The 11,800-nt window shown below is 38.4% G+C and overlaps 1 pseudogene; it reads left to right on the top strand.

Moving 5' to 3' along the window:
* Positions 1-4,751: 4,751 nt before the first annotated feature.
* LOC122299694 overlaps positions 4,752-11,800 on the top strand; it is a 29,126-nt pseudogene continuing 22,077 nt past the window's right edge.

Here is an 11,800-nt window from a genome sequence, read left to right as displayed (position 1 = left end):
TGAAAAAAAAAGAAAAAAAATATAACTAGCCAGCATAGCCTGCCCAAACACAATAATCCAGTCAAAGAAAGGCCTTGGAAACTGTGTCGTTTAGCCCACGTGAACATCAACACAACCTAACGATTTCCCTCGTGCCGTCTCGGCGGGCATTTCCGGTGATCTCTCGCGTCTTCTCGTTTAGTATTAGCAGCGCGGAATATAAGGCTTTTTTCTCATCTTCTTCCCTGTTTATTTACTGTTTCTTCGCTGACGATGAAATCCCAACGACGCTACTAGCAAAAGACTCCATATAATCTCCTCCTCCTCCCTTCCCACGCAATTTTAGGTTTGCTCTTGAGCCCCTGTACCCTCTCTCTCTTGTCATTGAATTATTTATGCATTTATTTTTATACGGAACTTTCTCGTGGTGCATTTATTTGGTACTGGAATAGATATTTGAGTCCCCACAACTTTAGCTAAGAGTAAAATCAAGAAGAGATAAGACAAATCGATTCACTCTCTTAAGAGAAAACAGACTCAGATTCCTAACAGGAGATAGACTTATACTCCTAGAAGGGAACTGCTTCACATGACTTAGAGACCTACAAAGAAAAAGCTTCACAAGACTAATTAGATTCCTATCACTCTAAAGAAATAACTTCTATAAATAGCCTATAGGAGGTAACAAATCCTGAACTTGATTTACTATATACTCTTACTCTCATATTATATTTCTAACTTTGGCATTGGAGATTCCACAGGGCAACCAATGTTGCCCCTTCATTTGTTGCAAGCGATCCATGTGGTAGGTGGCGATGAAACACGTTCTTAACAGTGGCGCCATCTGTGGGATATATATTTCTTGCAACCAGCATGCTTTTCACATGCCTACTACTACGCGATCACAAGCAAGCAAAGACCGAGAAGTGAACACAACAAAGATAGAGGTGAGGTGGGCAGATATGGAAGAAAAACTGAAAAGGAGATTGATCCAGTAGAGCAACTGTAGAAAGAAAGCGAGGAGTTAAGGCGACAACATGTTGCTACGCTGCCAGTCGATGGACAAACAAAAGAGGATGCCCATAGTGCAGGCGAGGTCGATACTGAGGAGCTGGAAAAGAAGAAACTGCACGAGAAGCTAAAAAGTCTTGTTGACAAATATGTAGAGATGGCAAGGAAGATGGGAGGATCTTCCTCGGTAGAACAGTTGCTGAACCGTACAGACCTCCCCTACAGTGATGAAGTTATGGCAGTGCCCCTCCCACCTAAATTCAAGGTTTCCCAGATTGACATGTACAATGGGTCCAAAGACCCGGTGGAACACTTGGAGAACTTTAAGGTGCATATCACACTCCACGGTTTCCCTGGAGAAATCGCATGCCAAGCTTTTCCCTTGACCCTAAAGGGAACTACAAGAGGGTGGTTTAGAACTCTCCGACCAGGATCAATCGACAACTTCGAGGAATTGGCCAAGCAGTTCTTAACACAATTTATGCCAAATAGAAGGCGACGGCACCTATCAGCATACCTTTTAACAGTTAAGCAGAGAGAAAAAGAGAATCTGAAGACATACCTCACCTGTTTTAATATAGAGAGGTTGACAACCAAAGATCAAGACGAGAAGATCATTTGGCCGCCCTCTTGGGTGGGATCTGGCCGCGTAGCCCTTTTATGGCTGAGTTAGCCAGGAGGACCCCATCTATTTTGAGAGAGTTCATGGATAGGGCAGATAACTTCGTAAATGCTGAAGATACACTACAAGCCCTTGTAGACCCGAGAAAAGATGAGCAGAGGGCAGAATGTAAAACCAACCTAGGCGATAAGAAACTTACGTTGGGTCATCAGGATAGAAAACAAGAAAGACGACTAGAGCACAACAACACATTGATGTACAGCAATCTATATGTGCAAGAAAGGGAGGTGCCAGACAGAGAGTATCGCCAATCTAGAGCAGGCAATCGTTATTGGAAATACCACCAGACGGGTTCGCATTGGACAGAAGACTACACGACCATGAAGAAAAGGGTCATCGAACTGGCGGACACGGGAGAGTTAGAGTGAATGGTCGCAGAATGTTCAAAGCCTAAGTGACGGTATGAACGAGTACACGGCTAGGAAAGAGAGGACAGCCCAGGTAGGCAGCAAAATACTCGTGGCAGCAATAGAGATGGAGTGCTCTCAAATGATGATAGGGACAGGGCGTCCCAAGGTGAAATCAGATGAAGTTTCTTGACCGACATTGGGACAGGAGAAACATATGGCGAGCAGCTTTCCTGCCCTGGGAATGCAGACCATTGGGAGAAACCTTACCCATGATAACAAAATTTTTATTTTCTATTTGATTTATTGTTTTATTGATGAGACTCTTTTTGCATATTTCTGGAACATCTGGCAAATATTAAAATTAACAACTCTATTTGTGTGATAAATAAAGTGCCTCTTACAGATCAGTCTCGCTTTACCCATAGAAGCGGATGGTGGTCAAGTCTTCATGACATTGCAAAAGGGAAAGGTCAGGGACCGCCCAATCATTAAACACCAATGACGAGCTATCAGCCTCGCGATGCCATGTAAAAAGGGCAGGAAAGGTCAGGGACAGCCCAACCTTTAAACACCAATGACGAGTTATCACACTCGCAGTGCCATGTAAAAAGGGCGCGAAGGTCAGTAGACCACACCACCCTTAAACACCAATGACGAGTTATCACACTAGTTGTGCCATGTAAAAAAGGGGGGAAAGGTCAGGGACAGCCCGACCATTAAACACTAATGACGAGTTAACACACTCGCGGTGCCATGAAAAAAAGGAGCGTAGGTCCTCAAATCACGCCGGCCCTAAACACCAAAGGTAAGCCTTAGCAACTTGCAGTGCCATGTAAAAAGGGCGCGGAGGTCCTTAAACCACACCGAACCCTAAACACCAAAGGCAAGCTATAGCAACTTGCGGTGCCATAAAAAAAGGGTGCGTAGGTCCTCAAACCACGCCGACCCTAAACACCAAAGGCAAGCCATAGCAGCTTGCGGTGTCATGAAAAAAGGGCACGTAGGTCCCAAGACCACATTGACCCTAAACACCAAAGGCAAGCCTTAGCAGCTTGTAGTGCCATGAAAAAAGGTGGGAAAGGTCAGGGACTGCCCAACCACTAAATACCAATGGCGAGCTATCAGCCTCGCAGTGCCATGTACAAAGGAAACTCCTCAACACCCAAGTTAATCTTCTCGCCAGAAAGCCCATCGCCACCAGAGCAAGGCTGAGGTATTTAAATCTTAACTTTGTACATTTTTATTATACTAACCAATTTTGTTTTTAGTAAACCAATGCCTTTGGGCGAGCAACAACACAAACACCTATAGGCAAGCAAGAATATAGATGCCTCTGGGAAATCAACTATACGAACGCCTCTAGGCAGTCAACTATACAAACGCCTTAAGGCGAGCAACCATACAAACGCATCTAGGTGAGCAAAAGGATAAAAGCTTCTAGGCGAGCAATATGACCAACAATTCTGGGCGAGCAAGTATTTAGCAGTCTCAACCGTGCAAAAATACTGTTACAAAAGCACTCAAGGATAAACAGTTTTTTCCATGCAATAAACAGTCTCTCAGGCGAACTTCCACAGACTCAAAATTGAGCTCCACACTCACACTCAATGCGGTCGAGTACATCTCCCGCCTATCTCTTCAAGCTGAGTCTCTCAATGCTTAGCACAAAACAAACAAAAAACTAGGGATTGGACAACAAACTAGGGATCGAGCAGGATACCAGTAACCAAGTTTCTAAATTTATTTTGTAGATTATTGACTTGAAGATTCTCAAGGTCTTCTAAGGCTTCACAGCTACCAGAACTGCTTTTTCTGTAGGTTACCTCAATTATGGTTGACTTGAAGACTCCCAAGACAACCAAAAGGCCGAGCTACCAAAGGTCGAGCCTCATGCACGATGCAGCCAACTAATAGCTAACCAAAAGGAAGTGAAGACACCCATGCGCACTAACTAGCATGGATCCTCAGAGGGGTAGGGAAAAACAAAAGCAAACTAATGCCCACGAGCTGATGGGGTAAAAGGTAGGTACAAAGAATGCAAAGTATTTAATTTCCCATGTGATGATCACAAAGGAAATTAGCGGGGTAACTGGAATGGATATTTGACTCCCCACAACTTTAGCTAAGAGATAAGACAAATCGACTCACTCTCTTAAGAGGAAACAGACTAGATTCCTAATAGGAGATAGACTCCTACTCCTAGAAGGGAACTGCTTCACTTAACTTAGACTCCTACAAGGAAAAGGCTTCACAAGGTTTATTAGATTCCTATCACTCCAAGGAAATAACTTCTATAAATAACCTACAGGAGGTAACAAATCCTTAACTTGATTTACTATACACTCTTACTCTCATATTATATTTCTGGCTTTGGCATCAGAAATTTCACAGGGCAATCAGTGCCGCCCCTTCATTTGTTGCAGGTGATCTGTGTGGGAGGTGGCAATGAAACACGTCCTTAACATTTACGTGAAGTTTGGAAGTTTGGCCAATTTGCTTCATCTTCTTCCTCGTAACTGGAAAACCAGAGTTTGTAATTTTCCTTCTTTTTGTGAAATAATGTTCGTCATCTGTGGTTCAATCTAGACTTCGCTTTTGGTTGATTTTGATCTATCATTTTTAATAGTCTTCGTTTTTAAACTTTTTTTATTTACAGTTGACCTGTGTGATCTTTTTTAGCATTTTGGTAGGTCTTTCTTAGTGATTTGAACACGAACGAATCAGAAGAGATGGAAGGGACGAAAGAAATGGGACTTAAAAACATGAGCTCGCATTGCTCCATCCCCGAAATGGACAACTACGACCTTCTGCGCCTTCTCGACAAGCCAAGGCTAAACATCAAGGGACAGCGTTCAATTAATGAGAGGTCGCCTGCAAGCTGTCGATCGGTCTCACCAGAGGAGGCTTGGATAACTTTGAGAGCACGTACTCACCTGGTGGCAGGTCGGGTTTCGAGACCCCGGCGTCCTCTGCTCAGAACTCATTTGAGCCCCATCCTATGGTTGCCAATGCTTGGGAAGCACTCCGGCGATCTTTGGTGTATTTCTGAGGTCAACCGCTTGGGACGATCGCTGCGTATGATCATGCCTCGGAGGAAGTTCTTAACTATGATCAGGTAAAACTTCTAGGCCAAATAATGATGCTCAATGATCGACTATCATAATCAGGTACAAGACAATTAAAAAATAAACATTTTTATAAATAAAAATATTAAGAAATGATTAAAATTAAGAACATTTTTCTAAGTTCTCAAAGATTCTATTGATGAAGTCAATAGGCATTGTCTATGTAAACAAAACTTAAAAAACTAAAAATATCGATCGAATTCGGGATGAAAACCCATTTAAGATTTTGGATTAATGGTACTAGAGAATGCATTTGTACTTAAAAGTTGAGGGGAGGTTGATTGTGATTGGTAGGGATGTAAAAAAAAAAGGGGGAAAACTGGTTAAACCGGACCGGATCGAACTAGCGGATTCGGTCGATACGGTCCGATTTATAAAGATGTCTGATCTAGTACCAATTCTTAAGAATCAAAATTCAAAGCCGGTCCTAAATCAGTGCGGTATGGTTTAAATCGGACTAGACTGGTATATATATTTATAATTTTTTATATTATAATATATATTATAGGTTAAATTGCTAATTCATATAACATGAAATTTTAATCTTATTATTCAAGTCTATTAATTTTATAACATAAAATTAATATAACATTTGATATAATATCTAAGTTTTAATCTTATAATATAAAATTAATATAATATAACATAAAATTTTAATCTATTAATATGAAGTTATTAATATATAAACTTACTTTTAATATATATATATATATATATATATATGTATATATCAATGATAAATACATTTTTGACATAATAAATTATAATATATATCTTTTTGGTAAATACATTTTTACAAATTTGATCATATATACTCGTATAAAAAGTATACTATAATAGAAATAATCTAATAGTTTAGTATATGTAAACATAATATTATTACCAACACAGATAGTCCGTAAAATCGAAAAAACTAGACTGGACTGAGACCGAAAAAACTAGAAGTTCCAGTTTCAGTAGTGAATCAGTCCAGTTTTGGTTCTTAAATTTTCAAAACTAGTGTGTACCTATTGAGTTCTAAAAAATGTACAAAACTAGACAAAACCGAACCGATTACACCACTAGCGATTGGAAAGAATGCAATTGGTGAAAAACTCACAACCAATAGTGAAGAACCGTTCAACTCAAGGGGGAGCTTAAATTGTATTTAATCCTTGGAAAAATATAGTTGCAAGCATAATTGTGCACTAATCTGTGCACCAATGTGATGTGATTGGTCAAAAAGTAGATTTTATTGAAAATGGTGTTAATTTAAATTTTAAGTATGAATAAATCAGTATTGGTACACAGATTAGTACGCGACTGTGCTTGTATGTAGCAAAACTCTTAATCCTTAGGCACATTGCAAAGTAGAAGTCAGAGTCCCGAATGCCACTTGCACAACAACCCTTTTGACCACCACAGATTTTGATGTAGCCAAGGGTTTAGTTGGAGAAAATAGTTTAGTTTCTTATAAAAATAAAAATTCCTATAGGGTTTGGTCTTGGGGGCCATCCCCAAGGTCTAATGTTCTATCTAAGGGTGCAAACAATTTATGAGGGCTACCTACTATCGGTGAAAAGCCGATGATTTACCCTTATCCATGTAATGTGGACAAGTTACATGGGTTCGTTGCTTAATTGGGTACAAAACATGTTGTATTTACGCTATCTCTAGAGTTCCTTATCATAAAAAATAAATGATGATCCGGATGTTCATTAGGTAAACTTGAAAACTTGATCTCGGTTGATGGAATCTCTCAAAAGGTGATCAGGCAGACTTTTACATCAAAATGAAGAGCAGCTATATGAACCTGTGATATATGTCTTGACCTGTGCATGTCTTCTGACTTTGTTACCGGATATTTGTTGTGGGCCCATTACCCGGGTTTGGGGTTTAATTGGCTTAAACAAATTTTGTGTTTGCACTGTCTTCGAGTTCATGATCATAAAAAATATCTTATGGGCCTGACTTGATATTTGTTTCTCTTCAGATATTTGTAAGAGACTTTGTACCTAGTGCCCTCACTTTCTTGATGAATGGTGAACCTGACATAGTTAAGAACTTCCTTTGTGTCTTCAAGGGTGGGAGAAAAGAATAGACCGATTTAAACTTGGGGAAGGTGCAATGCCAGCCAGCTTCAAAGTTCATCATGACCCCATTCGAAAATTGGATACTTTAGTTGCTGACTTTGGTGAAAGTGCTATTGGTAGAGTTGCTCCTGTAGACTCTGGATTTTGGTGGATTATTCTTCTCCGAGCATATACAAAGTCTACAGGGGATCTATCACTTGCAGAAACACCAGACTGTCAAAAGGGGATGAGGCTTATTTTGACTCTATGTCTATCAGAGGGATTTGATACATTTCCAACTCTGCTTTTTGCAGATGGATGCTGTATGATTGACCGAAGAATGGTAAGCCGCCTTTATAATACTTTTTAGTCAAATATGGACCTGATGTTGGTTAGCTGTTCATTTACAAAGCTCTTTGGTTATTCTTATGAAATATCACATGATTTACTATCATAGTAGGAGTTTCCAAGGAAAGCAACGTCACTAAATGGTCTTAGTGGACACTTTCAGTATATTTTTTCAGAAGCAGAGTACGTTAGTAACTGAGCCAGTGAAGAGATAGCTGGATTAGCATAGTCTTTTATTTAGTTCTTTTTTGGGTTTATGTGGAATCAGATCTAAATATGGTGGCCTCACTTTAAAAATATAAAAAAATAAAAATAAAAAAAATAAAAAAGATCTAAATATGGTGGCCTTATCAAATTAAGTTGTTCCTTTACGAGTATAAATCTTTATTTCCGTAGCCATTTGTTGTTAGTAATGTTGAAGGCTATTTTCTTTCAATTTCTTTCAATGTATCTGTTTTAGCAGTGCTTAAGAATACTTCAAAACAAAGATTAAGTGTTTCTTAATTGGAAGGGAACTTGACAGACTTTGTTGTTTTGTAATGCTTACCGCCTTGTATGAATGGAGAACCTAGGGCATGTTTGGACACTTGGTGTATCACAGAATTTTGTGAATAACAATGAAATGGTTTGAGTGAATATGTTTATTTTGTTTTGGCAAAGGAGAGAGAAAAAAACAGAATAAAAATATTATAAAGTCAAAAAATGGTTTGAATATTTTGAAGTTTGTAAAAGTTATATTGATTTTGTGTTTTGTTTTAGATGAAGAAGTTGAAAATTTGAAATTGAATGTTGTGTTTTGAGTAATGTTTGAGAATGAAATTTTGAGAATTCTTTGCCTGTCCAAACATTCCCTTAATATTCTTCTTGTTCTATTCGTACTTTTGTCACTTTTTGGTGCACATTAGTAAGATTTTGAGGGTGTTACATGAAGATTCTAATAATAGATATTTACTTTGCTTGGTTTCTCAAGTATGTTACGGATATTTCCAGTTTAGCATTCCTAGTTGAATGATTGCTGATTTTTTTGTTTCCTTTTCGCGTCTTCCTTTTGTGTGCTATATCGATCAATCCCTCATTATCATTTTAGCTTTCCTTTTATATCTCTCTTTGATGAAAAAGCTGGCTCTTTTATACCATTCGCTCCACTTTTTCACTAGATGACGGATGCATAGGACAAAGCAATTTCTACATTGCAGTCTCTCTATGCGTTACCTTCGACTTTGTGTTGACATTCTTTATGTGAGGACGACTTCGAATCAAGGGAAGGAGTTCCCCCATGCAGGCGAAATGCCAATAGGAAGAGGGCAGCTAGGGGAGCAATGTGCAATCAAAAATGAAGTAAGGCAAGCAGCACGTTGTGGAGAGCTTGGCTGGTACGAGCAGCACAAAGAGAACAAGGCGACTAAGGAGATGTGTGCCCTACACCGGGTGAGCGAAGAATGTGCTGACTGTACGTAAGGTGAGCAATGGACAATGAAAAGCCTTGTATAGAGCTAATTAAGAATGCTCTAAGATAATATGGAGGAGCTCATAGGAATATGAACGTGCTTGTCATACGACTCAACAAGAGCAATGACGTCTCAACAAGAGCCTACCTAGGAAAAGAGGAAATACGGACTTGCAGGTCATATGTTTGAACATAGAAGTAAGGCCCACCACCACTGGGCAATTTTCATAATGAAGTAAATTGTGTGCCTAATTTTGAGGCAAGCTGCAGGGAAATGTGCGTCTTGTCCCATCAATCCACTTGATCCATATCATTCTTTAGTCTAGCTGACGCATGGACGACTAAGATTCACAATTGAAATTTCCAAGATACCTCTGTAAAATCACAAAATTGTCTACCAATTTTCTTGAACAAATAGGTTAGATCTCAATTATCAAGATTATGAAACGAATCAAATACTTTAAAATAAATAATCAAACTTGCAAGATACAAGGATTGGTTACGAAGGGAAACCCTTTAAAGAACTCTTTAAAGGTAAAACCCTACGGGGCAGCCAAACCTAGGAAAGTCAATCTTATTATTTGAAAAACAATTACAAGTAATAATCAATTACAAAACCTTTGCAATTCAACTCTCTTACTTGCCTAGACAAACGACCCGTTTGTCTTCTACCACAGTAGCAGCCAGAACCTCTAGCGATCTTCAAATATTGACTTCCCTTCTGGAACTCCAAAGGCTGAAATCCAATCGATGTTACTTTACCCTCAAAGCACGATCACACTCAAGAAGATATGAAAAATCCCATAAAAATTCTCAAGTGAATTTCCTATCATAAATGCTCAGAATATCCTCTCTGAAATTCGTGGCTCAAAGTGCTTGAGAAGATACAAAACTGAATCCCTTTAAATAGAAAGTCTGGAAAGAGTTCTAGTTGCAGTAGGACTCTGCTGACGATTAGCAACAGATGCGAAAATGCGTCCCGACGAACTGCTAACATTTCGTGATAACTTCTTCTGATATATACTCAACTCTGTTTTTGATTTCTTCTGGATAAGTGCAAAACTATTAGAACTCGATTTTGACTTCAGGGACTTATCTAAACAACTCCTAAAACTTCTAGATAGACTCAGCATTGTTTAGATACAAATAAATAATTATTTTTACATTCATCCAAATTTAATCAAATAATGATAAGATAAACCTTATCATTTAGTCATCTAATCGTAGCCAATTTTTGCCTTTACAATCTCCTCCTTTGCCGGATTGGTGACAAAGCCAACTTGATGAATGTCTTGCATATACAATCTTTCCTTTGGCGGATCGGTCACAAAACCAACTTGATAAATATAGTGTGTACCTAAGACAAAAACAACCAGCAGACCAAGATCTCATGAAAAATATCTTAATACAGTATTGATAAGAAATGACATAGAACATTCCTTGAAACTAGTCTCAATAATAATCAAAGGTTATATCAATAAGAAAGTGTTCTAGTCATTATCAATAACAATGTTCAATACTTAGTTCTCCCCTTCAATATTCTGCTGCTCCCCCTAAAGTATATAGTTATCCCCCTCAATATTTTGTTGCTCCCCTTTTTATATTTTTAGCAAATTCATTAAACTCCCACTTACTCAAACTCCCCCAAAATTTCACAATATCAAAATATTTCAATTTGCTCTTCCAATACTCCCCCTTTTTGTCACTAATCTGACAAGACACAAAATAGAATAAATATCACTTATGTGTGCCAAGATGAAAACACTAAAAAAGACATGATGAACAACTCCCATGTGTCTCAAAAGTCTAACTAGTGATATGAGTGAATGAAGGATTCGGTTGGGTCTCAAAAGAGGAGGAAAGGTGTGAGTGAGTTGGATGCCATGCAAAATAAGAGAGAAAGGGGGTGGGAGGTCGGCGCATGTATAAGACACAAGAAAGAAAAAACATAAGGCACATAAGTGCCGTGTGCCTAAGCACGTGCCCGAGGAAAAAGAGTCTCACTGGGACTACTGCAACACCAACATAAGAGACCAAAAACACATATTTAGGCTCATATCTCAAACAAACCAAAAAAAACTTTTTTTTTAATTTTTTTTTTATATAAAGCAATAGGGCTAGTAACATGCCTAAATGCATCTTGGTTCAAACATAGTGTAACTCATAAAACAAATTCAATAAAGTACACCATTTTATTTGCAGCAATCACTATGGATGTTCACTCCTCATAAGATCATCAATGTCAAAGTTCATGTGAGTGTGTGAGTGAGTATACTTATAACATAGTATTTTTATGAACTCCTTTCTTCAATATATTTTTTTTTTATACCCTTATTCATGAAAGATTGCTTCTTATAGATGCTCATGAGAGTTTGTTGCTTCTCCTTAAAAGTCAAACTTTATGCTAGGGTCTAGATACATGAGCATCTCCTCCAAACACTAGTTTGCACAATCCCCTTTTTTAAGTCCATTTTTGTTGCTCATCTTTTTCCACAATGATTAGAGCAACGATTCTTTCTATAAGGACTTAAGGAGATAGATCCGTGTAGGGTGTTTGTCTTTTTCCGCAATGAATTAACACTGACTTTTTCTATATGGATCACTCTTTGTGTTTGGCAAGAAGAGAGCTCTTTATTGATGTACTAAGTTTAACTAGTATTAGTCAATTCAAGGTATGAACTCTCTCTTTGATGAGCATCTCATTAGATGATGTGAACTTTAATTATAAAAGCATACATATAAGTTTCTCACTATGCATTGAAAACGAACTTTGCCAAGATAATCCATAGGGTTAGTATGCACAAAGT

The sequence above is a fragment of the Carya illinoinensis genome, chromosome 16 (genome assembly GCF_018687715.1).
Source record: "Carya illinoinensis cultivar Pawnee chromosome 16, C.illinoinensisPawnee_v1, whole genome shotgun sequence".
Taxonomy (NCBI): Eukaryota; Viridiplantae; Streptophyta; class Magnoliopsida; order Fagales; family Juglandaceae; genus Carya; species Carya illinoinensis.
This window is presented reverse-complemented; position numbering and strand designations above follow the sequence as displayed.